Source organism: Lygodium microphyllum, chromosome 12 (assembly GCF_053477565.2).
Source record: "Lygodium microphyllum isolate KBCC chromosome 12, Lygodium_microphyllum_v1.1.10, whole genome shotgun sequence".
In the NCBI taxonomy this organism is placed as follows: Eukaryota; Viridiplantae; Streptophyta; class Polypodiopsida; order Schizaeales; family Lygodiaceae; genus Lygodium; species Lygodium microphyllum.
In genome coordinates, this window is record NC_141146.1 from 147,470,178 (window position 1) to 147,486,083 (window position 15,906).

At 41.8% G+C, this 15,906-nt stretch overlaps 1 pseudogene; it reads right to left on the reverse strand.

Moving 5' to 3' along the window:
* Positions 1-14,431: 14,431 nt before the first annotated feature.
* LOC148028423 (uncharacterized) lies at positions 14,432-15,112 on the reverse strand (annotated as a pseudogene).
* Between the last annotated feature and the right edge of the window lie 794 nt (positions 15,113-15,906).

Genomic DNA, 15,906 nt, shown 5'->3' on the forward strand with positions numbered 1-15,906 from the left:
ATTTGTAGTTAATGCATAAATGACTACTTCTACTTTCTACAACTTTCAATCGGTTCAAAACATTCGGGTGGATGTGTGCATTAGTAGAAAGATACATTTTCAGCAAAGGTTGGTCTTCTATTTTGGAGCTGAGAGGTTGAGAGAGATCTTGTTGTCACCTGATCCCATAATACTCCCTATTTTGGATTATAACATCTCCTTTAATGTGCACATATTCATTCTACTCTAAGTGTATCCCATGAACCATAGGGACTTGTATGGACCTATCCGTCCACTTGCTAGGCAAACCGTGCATATAATCGTTAGCACAAAGCTCAGGTTTCAAAATGTTATAAGGGTCTTATTGGGCCCTTGTCGTCTTGCTGAGATTAATGCATCTGTAAATCCATTTATTCTACCCTTAATAAGATATTACTTGGGCCTAGACGTGTTCATCTTTATTTTGTATTGAGCTAGATCAACATCTTCCTATCATGGCTTTTCCAAGTTTTTTTGGGCACAAAGGGGAGAAATCTCTGGACTTTTTGGATGACTTAGAAATGGCCTTTCTAGTCACAGGCCGGGATGATGAAGCAACCAAAGTACGGGCCTTCCCTTTAGTTCTAAAGGGTGATGCTCGAGTGTGGTATCAAGCTCTCCCAGAGGCTACAAGGGGTAATTGGGAGAATCTCAAGACCGCATTCATGCACAAGTACCAAGATACAGAGCCACCTGAAGATATTTGGAGACAACTCTTAGATCTTCGCCAAACCATAGCAGGGGAGTACCAAACCTATGAAGGCATGTTTATAAAATTGTGGGATAAATGGACAACATCTTTAGCCGAGGGAGAAAGAGTACCTGATTGCCTTAAGAAAGATTGTTTTCTAGCCGGACTCCATCCTCTACTAAGGGAGAAGGTCAAAGGAAAGTTTCCCACATCCTATGAAGAATCAGTCACTTATGCGAGAGAGAAAGATAGAAAATTGAAGTATCAAGCCCAGTTAAAGGGGGGAGTTGAGCCCATACAGGTTTTACCAACCATGCAAAGGCCTAGAGAAATAGCAGAGGCCCCACCTGAACCAGAGATACCACAGCAAGAGCTCCTACAACGCATTACTAATCAACTCGAAAGCCTTTCATTAAATTTGGTGCAAGGAGTGCGGCCCCCTCCCCTCATAAATGAAGGCAATCGAGGTCCAAGAAGACAAGAAAGAGAGTATGTTTGCTATAATTGTGGGGAGACTGGCCATGGTATGTACTTTTGCCCTCATCCTAGGCGTTTTCCAGGAAATGGGTTCCAATCAAGAAGGAGGGGACAACAAGTGACACCACCTAGGGAAAGGTTTGTTCCACTGAATCCAAGGCCTCCACCACCGGTTCAAGTTCTCTAGGATCCTCGACCACTTGCAGAGGTGCCGCCCTTGCCTGTTCAACCGCCAGAGAATCATGATGTTAGGATAATTAGTTTAGATGAGAGTGATGTCAAAGGGAAGGCCAAAGTAGTAGAGGTTGAAGCAATGCCGGTGAAGAAAGCCCGGAGAATTGAGAAGATGGAGCCTACACTACCAAAGGAGGTTGAAAATATGGAAGAGGAGGCAGAGTCATCAGTGGCTGCAAAGACACGCACCAGTAAAAAGAGGAGGGCTCGCTCACGCCGACACATTGAGCCAGATGATTTTCCCTTGGGTAAAGGTACTAGAGCTTATGATTTGCTTGCTGATGTGAGGAATCAAGGGCCAAAAATTTCATGGCCACAATTACTACATCTATCTCCAACAGTGCGGCGACAATGGTCAAAGATGGTAAGCATTAGACCCATGAAGAATAGACATGTGAATGCAATCCAGGCTAGAAAGATGAAAGATATTGTACCTCTAGTGGAAGCCGAAATCAATGGGCAGAGAGTGTCAAAGACATATGTGGATGGAGGTGCAGAGATTTGTGTCATGACGGAAAAGTTGATGCATCGTTTGGGATTAGAGGTAAATGAAACTACTAAATTTGGGGCCAAAATGGCTAACAATGTGGTAGTAAATTGTTTGGGAGTTATAAAGAAAGTCAAGGTAAAGGTGTGTGGAGTGCAACTGGAGCTTGACATGTATGTGATGCCAGTGAAGGGGGATGGCTATCCGCTCATTCTTGGGCGACCATGGCTAATGGGAATGAAAGCCAGACAAGATTGGGAGACAGGGGCTCTAGAGCTCAGGCCACAAAAGGGGCTGCATAAAAAATGGAAGAGCACTATCTACAACATGAAGGAGGGCCGACAGGAGGATCTTGTGTTAGAAACCACTGCTGATGAATGGAGTTCCAGCGAGGGTTGGTCATCTATGACAGAGGGAGAGTCTTCTAATGAGGAGGAAGAAAGCTCTCTAGAAGTGATGGGGATTACATTAAAAGGGCCTTCTAGTAGTGAAATTCCGCAGCAGCTTCCAAAGGTCGAGAAGGAGGGGTTAGAAAAAATGTTGGCTAAGGATCTATCAGTTGAGGAGAAGGCAGCCTACATGGAAGTGGTGATAAAACACTCTGCACTTTTTATTTCTGAGTATGAACACATCACAGGTGTGACAGCAGTACAACATCACATTAATCTAAAAGAGGGAGCACGGCCAGTGGTGCAGCGACTACGACGATTGGGAGTAGTTCAACAAAATGCTCTACTCACTGAGGTACAACGACTTTTAAAGGCAGGCTTTATCTATCCAATAGGGGATTCAGAGTGGGTTTCACCTGTGGTGGTGATACCCAAGAAGAATGGAAAATGGAGGATTTGTGTGGATTACAAGCCGCTAAATGCCGCAACTAAGAGAGATCACTTTCCTCTTCCCTTTCAGGATGAAATACTCAACGAGGTGGCTGGGCATGAGAGATACACTGTTTGTGATGGGTATTCAGGTTATTTCCAGATCCGAATAGCTGAGGAGGATCAACAGAAGACCACCTTCATTACACCTTGGGGTTGTTTTGCTTACAAAGTAATGCCATTTGGATTAACAAATGCCCCAGCTACCTTCCAGCGATTCATGAATTATGTCTTCCAGCCATATTTTGGGAAATCCATCAGGGTCTTTATTGATGATTTTTGTATTTATAGTTCTAAGGCTCTACATTTAGGGAAGGTGGATGAAGCTTTCAACCGACTCGCACAAATGGGGGGGCAGTTAAACCATGAGAAGTGTCGCATTGGCGAAAGCAGTGTAACTTTGTTAGGGCATGTCGTAAGTGAGAGGGGCATTGAAGCAGATCCAAACAAAGTTAAGGCCCTATTGGCAGTGCCATCACCATCTTCTGTGAAGCAACTAACCTCTTTCATTCAGAAGGTGCGATATATGGGGCGGTTCATTCATCTCCTCTCCCAATTAATATTTCCACTGCAACAGTTAACCCACTCCGAGGAGCTCTTGTGGAGTGACGAAAGCGAAAGGTGCTTTCACGAGGTGAAGAAGGCTCTTAGCACCCTTCCTATAATTTTACAGCCTTGTTGGGATTAAGAGTTTTTTGTCAACCCGAGTTTTGGGGACAATGCTCTAGGGGCAGCACTAATACAAAAGGATGCTAAAACTGGACTAATGAGACCGGTTTACTTTTCTAGTAGAGTAATGACAGCATCAGAACGAGGGTACAAGATGGTCGAGGTAATGGTTTTGTCTCTAATGTTTGCTATAAGAAAGTTTCGTCCTTATCTTCTCCCTAGGCCTTTCACAGTGATCATGACAGAAGAGCATTTTCCCTATGCCTTACAGCACATGGATGTTTCAGCTAGAATCGCTAAGTGGGTGATACAACTCCAAGAGTTTGACTACACCTTCAAAGTGGAGGATTCTACTCGAGCTTGCCTAGCTGATTTGTTGACCCATAGATGCCATCAAAAAAAGGAAAATGAGAAGGGAAAGGTAAAAGAGGAGACACCTCCTCTTGAGGAGCCGCCACGGGTGGAGAATGCCCATGCCCTCTACTTTGATGGAGCCTACAAGCGTATTAAAGACAGAGCGGCAGCAGGAATAGTGGTGTTCAGTCCCATAGGTGACAAACTTTATGGAGAAGGTATCAGCTTGGAGGATGTCCATTCTAACAATGAGGCAGAATATCAAGCCTTGCTTTTAGGTTTGAAGTGGTGTCTCTCACATGGTATCACTCGGCTTAATGTTTTTGGGGATTCTATGCTCATTGTTAAGCAAATGAAAGGAATCTGGGCTTGTAAAAATGATAACTTAGCAGTGAAAATGAGGGAAGCTAAAACTCTCATGAGAAAGCTACAGAAAGCCCAAATCTATTTTGTGCCAAGGCGCACAAATGGCGACGCAGATGCTCTAGCAGCTGAAAAATTGAAAGAGGCAATGGTGGGCATCATTGCCGTAAAGCTTCCCTTGTTTCAAGGAAAGTTTCAACTACAAGATGTGCTTTATTTTCTCGAGCAAGGTGAGGAACCTACACATATGAGTAAAAGTGAGAAAAGGTGGCTAGCTACTAAGGCCACTAAATACCGCTTGATAAATGATGTGTTGTATTGCAAAGGAAAGGATGCAGTGCTTAGAAGGGTGCCAACAGCAAAGGAGATTATAGATGTGATTAAGAGCTGCCATGAAGGGGTTTGTGGTGGACATTTTGCTCAAGAAATAACCAGCAGAAAGATTCTCCAAGCCGGTTTTGAGTGGCCTAGTCTACATCGAGATGTGCAACATTGGTGCCACACTTGTGACGATTGCCAAAAGGCCGGACCAAGGAAGCTAGTGCATGAGGAACAAAATCCCATAACTACATATGGCCCATTTGAGAAATGGGGGATTGATGCAATAGGACCACTCCCACGAACTCAATCTGGCAAGGAATACATCATAATGGGAGTGGACTACATGACGAGGTGGGCAGAGGCTTCAGCAACTAGTAGGATCACAGCCCAAGAAGTGGGAAAATTTGTGTTTGAAAATATTTGTTGCAGGTTTGACACACCTTTGGAAATTATCTCTGATCGGGGTCCTGGTTTTAGGGCGAACCTAGTAGGGGAGCTAATGGAAAGGCTAAAAATCAAGCACAGGCATTCTACTCCCTACTATCCACAGTGTAATGGTTTGGTCGAAAAAGTAAATGGGCTAATTTGTAAGATAATTACCAAGCAGGTACACATGCACCCCAAGCACTGGGATAAAAAATTGAGTGCAGCTCTTTGGGCCTACAGGACTTCATTTAGAACCTCGCTTGGCTATACTCCATTTCACCTCGTCTATGGCCAAGAAGCTTTGCTTCCTATAGAGGTGGAACTGGCCAGTTTGCGTGTTTTAGTAGCCAGTCAAGAGAAGAATCAAGATAAGAAGTTAGAGGAAAGGATATTGGATCTAGAGAGGCTGGAGTTAGATAGAGAAGCAGCAGTCCAACACTATTCCATAGAGAATGGAAGAGAGGAGGAAGACCTTTAATAAGAAGCTGGCTAGCAAACACATAAGGGAAGGATCACTTTGCTACGCTATGATAACCGCTTCGATAACAGAAAGGATGCTAAACTTGTGTTCAAGTGGGAAGGGCCATTCATGGTCATAAGGAGATATCCAAATGGCAGCTATAAGCTAGGTGACATAGATGGGAAGGTTCACAAGACAAGGGTAAATGGATGGCGACTGAAGCCTTATTTTCAAAGAAATATGAACACTTTGGAGCAGTCATTCAATGAAGAGCCACCAATGAGGGGGTGCAGTCCTCCTTGCTCTATTGGACCATCATTATCAAGCTAGAGGCATGAATACCTCTAGCCTAAGGGGAGGGCTAATGATCCGGGTTTTTTACAACCCGGATTACTACCACAAAATTTTGGCCAAAGCCCCTATCAAGAGCCTACCATATCACTCTGGGTTTACTCTTCAAGCACTAGGTATGCTACATTGCTTCTCGATTATGATAACTCTAGCAAATGGGAGGAACAAGTTCTTAGAAGGCATGTCAATGTAAAGGGTCAAAAGGATGGTTATCTTAGTGAAGATGAAAATGGATTACACCTAGGAGTTGAGTGAATGCATAGATTTTTTCAAAGGACTAGCCTCCAACTACACATGGGCCCCGTCTGCATCACTAAGATTTGGAATCTATCACCATCATTAGAGGACACCTCACCCTTGCACACAAGTCAATATCCACATCATGGTGTCATTTGGATCTTGCACAAAAGCTTACAAGCATGGACCCCTTTTGTCACATGCTTATATGTATTTATATACATATGGGATACTAAAGTCAAAGCAGCTTTTGGAAGCCTTTTTTATAATCTCAATAACTCCCAAGAAAAAGCGAATTTCAAGAAAATTCCCGCGAAGGCCGATCGATTTCGACCTGGTCTACAAAGTTGCAGAAGAAACTTTTTCCAAATTCCTCACGGATTTGAAGTTACGAAGGCGCAGACTGCTGGCTACATGCAATTTTCTTCTCTCTTTCACCACACCAACTTTCCACTCTATCCTTCTTGTAAATATATTATAATAATGTGCTTTGGCCACCCACCTCTTGTAATCTAGCTCCATTTATCTATTTTGTCTACCACCACCCTTGGCTTCTTGCATGATGACCAAGGTGGGGACTTGTCCCATCCACTATGCTCCATATTTTCAAAGATGCCATACATCATCTAGGATTATGTTAATCAAGAAGATTAGCTTAATCTAATCCCTCATGGAGGCTATATAAAGAGCCCATGGAGGGAGGGGAAGGGGAAAAATGACAAGTCCATGAGAGCATTCTAGAATACCCTCATCTCTTTGAGGGAAGCTATGAGTGAGTTCTTTTATTATGTAGCATAAGGCAAGCTTCCTCTACCTCTTCTCCTCTTGTCTCCCTCTCCTCTCATCTCTCTCTCTTATATTCCAATATGGTGTCTAGTACATGTATTCTCTCTTGTAAATTTGTGTCTTGGTTCTCTTGATTCTCTTTTAGAAAAGAGGGAGGAAGGAGAATGACAAGTCCATGAGAGCACTCTACAATATCCTCATCTCTTTGAGGTAAGCTATGAGTAAGTTCTTTTATTATGTAGCATAATGGCAAGCTTCTTCTACCTCTTCTCCTATTATCTCCCTCTCTTCTCATCTTCTCATTCCATGTAGCATAATGGCAAGCTTCTTCTACCTCTTCTCCTCTTGTCTCCCTCTCTTCTCATCTCTCTCTCTTATATTCCAATATGGTGTCTAGCACATATATTCTCTCTTGTAAATTTGTGTCTTGGTTCTCTTGATTCTCTTTGAGAAAAGGGATGTCCTAGCCCATCCTCCCTTTGGCTAGGTGGTGCCCCTCTTTAGTTCTCTTAGTGAGGATTGGAGGTTGGATGGGTAAGAGGCAATCCGTTCATCATTTCAGCCCTCACTAGCAGATACCTTGTTTTGCTAGAAAGGATGTGTTGCCTTTAGTTCTTTTAAAATCCTCCCAAGACATTTGTGGATGAGCCATTCTCCATGGATCGTTTTCGAAATCACCAAGCCTTCAAAAGGAATCACCTTCATTGATACCTTTGCAATGTATTTTGGATGATTCTTAATGATATATATCTCTTTTTAGAGGTGTCATTCAGATGGTTGTGTTTGTGTGTGTGTTGTAATAATTTGTATGTGATGAGTTTGTGCTGGTTGAATAATTTTTTCAAGAGCTCTTTTTAACTATTGATGGTGGATGGAAAGCATATGGTGGAAAGCTGAAGAAGAACCTTTTATATCCTTTACAAATTTGTTATGACTTTTAATTGATTATCAAATGTGTTAATGAATAACGAAGTTTTCTTTTAGTAGTATTTTTTCTAGAGATACAGGTGATAAGTTGGGGTCGTGGTTTGGAGAGATTATTGAAGATACTGAACAAGATAAAATTGAGCTGTTTAATGAACTTATATTCTTCTTTTCCTTAGGTCGCAAGGACGCTTCCTTTTTAAGTGTGGGGATATGTTGAGAGTGGAAAAAGACTGAATTTTTGACTGATTTTTGTTATTTTTTAGGACTGAATGATTGATTTTTGATGGATTTAGAGTGATGTATGGTTGTTAATGGAAGTGTTTGAGAGTCTTTTAGATGATATTGATTATGCTTTGGAAGTTCATGATGATTCTTAGTGAAAATATGAGGCTATGTGATGTTCTGATAGGTTCTATTGAGGTTCTGATTGGTTCTGATACCTTTTGTATAGCTTCTGTTTTGTTTTGATTTTCTTCTGTATGAAGCATGGATTGATGATTGATGAAGGTTGAAATTCTTTGAAGGTTTATTGAATAGTTTTTGATAGTTTGGAATGGTTTTAGTATGATTTATGAGGATTTGATATTCTCTGATGACCTTCTGTAAACCTTCTGTAGAGCCTCTGTCTCTGCTCTGTATTTGTTCTTTATCTGCTCTGGTCCTGTTCTATGCTGTTCTCTAGATCTTCTGTAAATGTTCTGTAGAATGTATGTGTGACTTTGGGAAAGTTTTCTAACTTTTGGAAAGGATGAATCTAAGTTCAAAAGAGCTAAAACAATTGGAAGAAGCAGCTGCTGAAGACTGAAGAAAAGAATGGAGTGACAGTGATAGTAGTGAGTTATGAAGAGACATTGTAGTGGCTTTGGTGCCTCTTCACATCAGACATACCTCTTGGGAGGTGCATCCACGACCTAACAAGGATTATTGAGAGTCATTATGAGAGTATTGTAGTGAGGAGATGATGTACTATTGAGAGAGAGAGAGAGAGAGAGAGAAAGAGAGCCAAAGATAGTCAATTCTATCAAAACAGTGTAACTGTATATGAGAGATTGAGAGAGAAAAGTATGAAGACATTGAAGATGAATACTATGTGATTGATTTCCATTCAAAGATGGTGTATTCTTTTATGTTCATTGTTATATTGATGGATTCTATGAATATGTTGAAGATTATGATTGATTCTATTAGATCCATGGGAGATATCTACTATGATGCTGCGTGAAGATTTGATGGTTCCTTTGTTTTGGTCATCAAAAGAATGAAATAAAAGCTTGTTGATGTTACAAGATAGATTTTCTTGCAGTAGAATCCCCTTTTCCTTGGTGTTCCTTTTGGGACTTCAATATCTGATTGAGAAGGTATATATGGAACAAGCCGAGGGTTATGTATATCCTGATTACCCTAATCATGTGTGTAGGTTGAAAAATTCACTTTATGGTTTGAAGAAGGCACCAAGGGAATGAAATACTTGGATCAGCTCGTATTTACATCAACTTGGATTTTAGATGGGAAATGCAGACCATAGTCTATTTATTAAGAAGACAGAGATAGGTTATGTATTCTTGGTTGTTTATGTTGATGACTTGATCATCACTAGGGATGATGAATTTGGTATTGACGAAGTTAAATCCATGCTACATGCTGAATTTAAAGTGAAAGACTTGGGAGAACTAAAATATCTTCTTGGCATTGAGGCATTGACTACACCTCAGCAAATTTGACTACTACATAAGTATTTTTCACATGATATGTTGCTCAAATATGGAATGATGACTGTAAGCCCATGTTTAGTTACTACAATTTGGTTCAAGTCGCATGTTTACTCTTCATGACATACGTCATGTATCGGCTCTCACAACAAAGAGCCTTATCTTTGCTGGCACTTTGGATGATGTAGGTTGTGTGCTTTATTTTGATGATTCCTCATGGAAGATTACCCATGGGAATCTTGTCATTGCCCATGGTGCTAAGTCCAATACTCATGCCATAGAACAATCGGTATTACCGTCGCTATCAGCGTCAGTATTGGCGTTGGTATTAGCGTCGCAAAGGATGCCAATACCGATGTTGATAGCGACGGTTTGCGACGTACATAACGACGCCAATAACGATGTGAGTAGTAAAATTTGCGATGCTAATAGTGACGGTAACAGGGGAAAAAAATTTTGTGTAGGGCAGCAAGCTGCCCTGCCACATATAGCACTATCTGCTTTATGAGAGCCATACAAAATAGTTTCTGCACTACTGTGTATAATGCGCTTACAGACAAAAACAATGTATATTGAAATCATAGAACTGATACATGAAATAAATACATGATTGCATAAAAAGTGATTGGTACAATCATGACAGGATATCACTAATACATAGAAAATGTCTACATAGATCAGGCGACTAAAAAATAAAGGTGTGTGAGCTCCAGGGATCCAAGAGCGAGCTACAAATCCTCGTCCCCCGAAAGCTCGTCTCGCCGCAAAGGAGCATCGAACGGACTCTGTAGAAAAAGAAACAACACATCAGTCCACCATACAATAATGCATTCAAATATCTCATGGTAACTACGGACAAGAAAGATGAGTGACTTACAGGGCCGCCACGTCTATACAATCGGTCAATCAATGCAGTGAGACCGTGCCTCTCTGCATATCGAGTCTCAAGGCTAGTCAGATCGCGATTTGTAATGGAGTGCTGCAAAGAAAACAAAATGCTAATTGTTAGAAACATGATTGTCACTACAAAGAATATTTCAAAAAAATAAACAAGCAAAACAAAAGAAAAACTTACAAAGTCCTCCAAATATGTCCTGTGGCCGCCACTCCCAAGATGATGGACCACTCCGACCTCGAGTCGTGCTTCGCCGCCTTGCACTGCTGACTCCAACGTCCTGGAGAATCTGTAGCCTCCTCCCTCAGTCGACGCCCGTCGTTTGCATCTAACCACTTGAGCTTTGCAGCCCCACTCTTGATTGCCTTGCGTGCGTCGGATCGTCTATGTGACATGTATGCACGCATGCAATCCATCATCCAGCCCGTAGAGAATCTATCTACTGTGGCTGGCACCGGAAACTCCTCGTGTAAGGATGCTACTATGTAGTCCTTGATCCCCTCTGGTATGTTCTTTCAATGATCCAAGACGTTGTGCCGAAAAACTTGTTGGCACAACTCTCTCATGCGAGCCATCACCCTCCTCCCCTCATCATTCATGATGATGGCTCTTGACCTACTATCGACTAGATATCCATAACCCCCTGGAGTCTGCCTAAGATGAGTCCTCTCCCATCTGCGTCCACGCTCCTGGGCATATCCAGGAGACCCCTGTGCATCCGGTGTACTGACGGGGGTAATATCTCTCGGAGTGGCACCCACAGGGGTGCCACCTGCTGACGGCTGCACAAAAGCCGGAGTAACTGGAGTAGACGTCCCCACAGGTGTGACAAATCCTGGAGGTGACGTAGCTCTAGTTGAACGACGAGACGGAGACACCGCGTCCGTGTCTCCACAGCATCCACCTGAGCCTGAGGCACACTCCCTGGAAGGGCCACGAGAGCGATGAGTCGCACTTGTATCCCGTGTTGACTGCGGGCTCACTGCCTCTGTATCTCTGCAGCATCCCCCTGATCCCGATGCACTCTCTCCCTCTGGCCCAAGTCGTGAGTGTCGAGCTCGTCGCTCTAAGCCGAAGCATCCGATTGCGCTGAAGCAGATCTAGCAGAGCGCCCTGACGAAGACCGAGACAGCTCCTGGTCTGCCATCTCTCTGAATCTAGCGATCTGGTCTGGAGACATGCGTGCGAAGATGTCCTGTAACTCCTCATCGCTCATCCCTCGACTCATCTTGAAAATGTCACTTGCACAGATAAAAAATGATGTTAGAATAATCAATTTAAATTATACAAAGCACAGTAATATAAATCATTTAAAAAAAATCTCACTTAAAATGCATATCTTATGTACCCTTATAAGCGATTGGTCAACGAATTGAGTAAGTGGATGCTCCAAGTATGAAGTATCCTATGGTCCCATGTTAATCTCCTGACACAACTCCGCATACACTGGAAAGTCGATAGACATGTCACCACAAAAGAATGAGTTCGCCTCGTTCTCAAATAATTCTTGGACTCCTGTATTTCCATCATTGTTAGCCGATGCTGTCTCCACGCTTTCAACGGCCTCCACCCCTTGCAACATCGACCCCTCTATTTGCATATTATATTCATCTATGCTCGGAACATTGCTTTGATCATATACTCTTGCACTTCGGGGAGTTGAAGGTATGACATACCACCATCGAGGTTGTCGGGGTTTTGGATAGAAGATTACATGTTCACAAACATGTACAAGAGAGTTCAAACCATTGTGACATAAACCATGTCATAATACAATTAGCAAGCAAATGAGTCCATGCACCTATTCACAATGGTCCGGTAACACAAAGGTGTCGCACAAATCCATCCATTTTTTTTCGGAATCTATTTCGAGAAATCCAGATGGACCTCATCGAATTGTTGCTCCAGCTCCTCCAAGTACCACTTTGAACCACTGCACATCGAATAGTATCATGGAGAAGCTACGATAATCCACTGTAACAATACTTTGCAAGTTCCCAAAATACTCCATCTCATCCACAACCATGTTTGGATCCGTTGCTCGTTGCCGGCTCTCTTGCTCGAACCTTGCCATGACACCATAGTCCATCGTGGAGCGCATTTTGTCAATACGCTCCACGTGAAAATGCCGTCCGCACGACCAGGCTGCACTATATATTTTGTATTGTACATTGAAACACTCAAATTAGATGTCTTATATAAAATTTAGATATGAGAGATTCTAAACCCCTCATCACCTTTGGACTACATCCCCTCGAGAATTCCTACTCCTCCATTAAGACCTGTGTCCCTTCGCGAGATGCTGCGGTCAAGGCTCCATGCAACCATCGCGTTGACATAAACCACGGCATCTCCTCCATGCCTTCGGGATATCGAATCGTTCGATGACGCGTACTATGTTGGAATTCAGCTCGCGCTTCCTCTCAATCTTGCCTAGCGATCTGGTACTTGGCGAGCCACGTCTCCATAGAGGTATGGTGCAACATACAAAAGCAATTCACCTTCTCTTCCATTGAGGCATCCATTCTTTTTTCTACCCCATTTCCAACCACCACATCTCCAGTCAGTCTATCATCGTCCTTCAGCGACCATAGCATTTCATTGTTTGGTTTCACCGTTGGTAGCCATTGTGAAATATGTACTAGCGCCTCAGACACCAACCAACCTTCGGCCATTGACTGGCCAAAGACCAAGCCACTTTTACCCAGGTTAACAAGCCAACTCCTAAGAGTTGTTGCACTAAACAAGTGATTATTGCACTAATTGTTTTAATTTAACTTAGCCTTCCCTAAAATCTACAACGTTGTTTGTAGTAGTCCAACTGCAAAAATTCTAAACTTCAATAAATTATACTGGGCACTAAATTGCTAAACCTAAGATGACTATGGTTTCTCCCCATCTCTCAGAGGCAGCTCCTCATAATGTTCTCCTGCCATGCTAGTGGCGGTTTATCCAGGAAATGTTTTTAATGTTTGACTTTGGAAAGGTTGTTTCAGGGATATAGATCTCTTGGATCTATTTGTATCTCTCCGTTTAAAGTTCCTTTTTATGTTTTTCTCCACCTGATTAAAATTAGTTCTTTTTATTTGTTTAATTTTAAACAAACATTCAAATCAAATTTTCTGACATACCATAAACCCCTAAATTTTAATCTCCCTTGGTAGACGTTTCCCACTCCGTATATAAATTTCGTTGTTGCTTATTAGTTTTTAAGTACTTAATTCATTTTGCGAATATAACGTCCTTTCCTTCTTTTCTATTATTAAACATCAACCAGAATAAAACAAGTTCTTCCGTACTCTTATGGTTCACATACAACGTTCATTTTAAATCCCGTATATCCCCTTAGTTTTCTTTAAATTATCCTAGTGGCCCTCCACTCCATGTATTTAAGAAGTTGATTGTAAAATGAATAACATGTAAAAATTTAATATAGATGCTGAGGCTTTTTCTCATGCCATCCAATCATTAAATTGTTTGATTTTATTTTGGTTTTAATTTAAACTAAATTTGATAACTGCAACCTAACATTATAAATCATTATAAAGTGTTGTCAAACTTTTTATTTGTAATTTCCCATGTTTCCTAAATGTTCACACCGCATATAATCTCTCCTTTCAAAACCAAAACACCATATCTTTATACAAGCATTTCTTAAGTAAAATATTATTAAATCATTATTTCTTTTCTTTAACCCTTACAACAAAAATGCACTAACAAATCAAAGATTTTGTTTCCAATACTTCACTAAGAATCCATAGTTTATATCAATAAATAACACATTTTGCGTAAAGGAAAACTATGCCTTTTCCCTAAATATAACTCTTTCCTAATTTTTAAATATAACAAAACATCTTTAAAAATCTTGATAGAAATTCAGTAAATTCATTGACTCATAAGCTTTATAGGAAAAATATCAGAACTTATAAATTTTCAATCAGTAATTTTATAAAATTTTATTTATGATAATTTTGAGTCATTTTTTAATGTTTTCGACTGTTTTTGATTTTTAATAAATAAAAACCAGTTCAGATAAATGCAAACAACCATGTAGCATGAGAAAACATGTTTAAAGACATATTTTAAAAATATTAAACTAAAGAAATTATCATGCCATATCATTTATTTTAGATAAACCAGTTAGACACTTACTTGGAAAACCCGCGGGTCGTCGTCACGTCCTTGGAGACCGTGTCCTCTTGCAGTCCAGCCAAGGTATCAAGTGTTACTGAGGTTTTCTGATATGTTGTATTCACTTGCTACCACTTCTTCTTAAGCCCTTCAATTAGCTCTTGCTTCTCAAACTCTTCCAACCTCCTGGTATTTGGTTGAGTTCCCACTCCCTGTCTTTTAGATCCTTCCGAGTTTGCTTTACTTTGATTTTCTTTCAAAAATTTATTATAGTTCACAAGATACTTTGGAACTTTTCCGTAATCAGGCTTTTCAACATACGGCCGCACATAAACCGGCAATTTCTTTGGTGTCGAATGGATTATCTCAACAGCATTTAAAGTGATAAAATCCTTGTGGGGATGCTTAAGAACTGGCTTATCGTGTGGAATGGGCGGCTTGAAGCGTATTTTTGGAGTCCGAATCACAAATGGCCGAAGTTTGACCCTCGAATGCTTCTTCAGAAACTCATCGGTGTGGGGATTCTGCAACCCCGGCAGATGCCCAAATGTTGCTTTGGACTGCCTCAACTTGGCATATGTCAAGAATGTATCTTCCTCTGCATTGTACTTGGATTTGGGGTAAGAGCGGTGCTTGCTAGTGGAGGAAGGGGAAGGAGGGATGAGGTTGTAGGCGCTCTCGACGTTGTCCCAAAGCATCATTCTTTGTCCTTCTCAGATACATCCCTGTAACTCGGTGATGGCGAACCTCTCTCTCTCCCTCTCTCTCCACCAAGCATGCAGAAGAAGGCACCTCCTTTTCAATCATGGCAACCATGATTTTCTTCACGCCTTCATCCTCTTTCCCATATCAAATGTGATATATGTATATGTCTCTGCTGCTGTGGCTGTTGCAAATTCTCATGCCTTTAGGCATTCCAGTTGCTCCTCGAGGACTTCTAAAGCGTCTTGTATGGAGACGAGACTCCTCACTTCGGTAGCATCGTCGTCGTCGTTGTGGTGCTACTGTTGCTGTTGCTGATGCGAATATTGTTGCTGACAATGAATGAAGACTACTGGTATCGACCTTCCATTGCGACCTGTCTTCAGCGATCGATCAATTGCCGCGCAGATCTTGGAGTGTAACTGTGCTGTTCGAGAAAGCACAGCGCTTATCTCATCTTGGTCCATTTCCTCCCCTCTCTCTCTCTCTCTCTCTCTCATGGCGTCGTCCGCCAGGAGCTGATCCTGCCACGTATCCATGGCCTTCAGCGTGTCCTCCGTCGGCAGGACCTACGGCAGCATGTGGATGATGCTCTCCTCCGTTGCATGGCAAGATCAAAGCTCTTCTTTGGGGTGTGCCATGGCAGATAGAGATGGACCCTCTTCCCCCTCGTTCAACGGCCCTTGCTCCCTCGTCTCTTCTTCTTCTTCCCCTTCGTAACCGTTTTTCCCCTCCTTCTTTCTCCCTGTGATAGGCGCATTCCTTTCCCACGATGGTTGTTTTTTTTTTT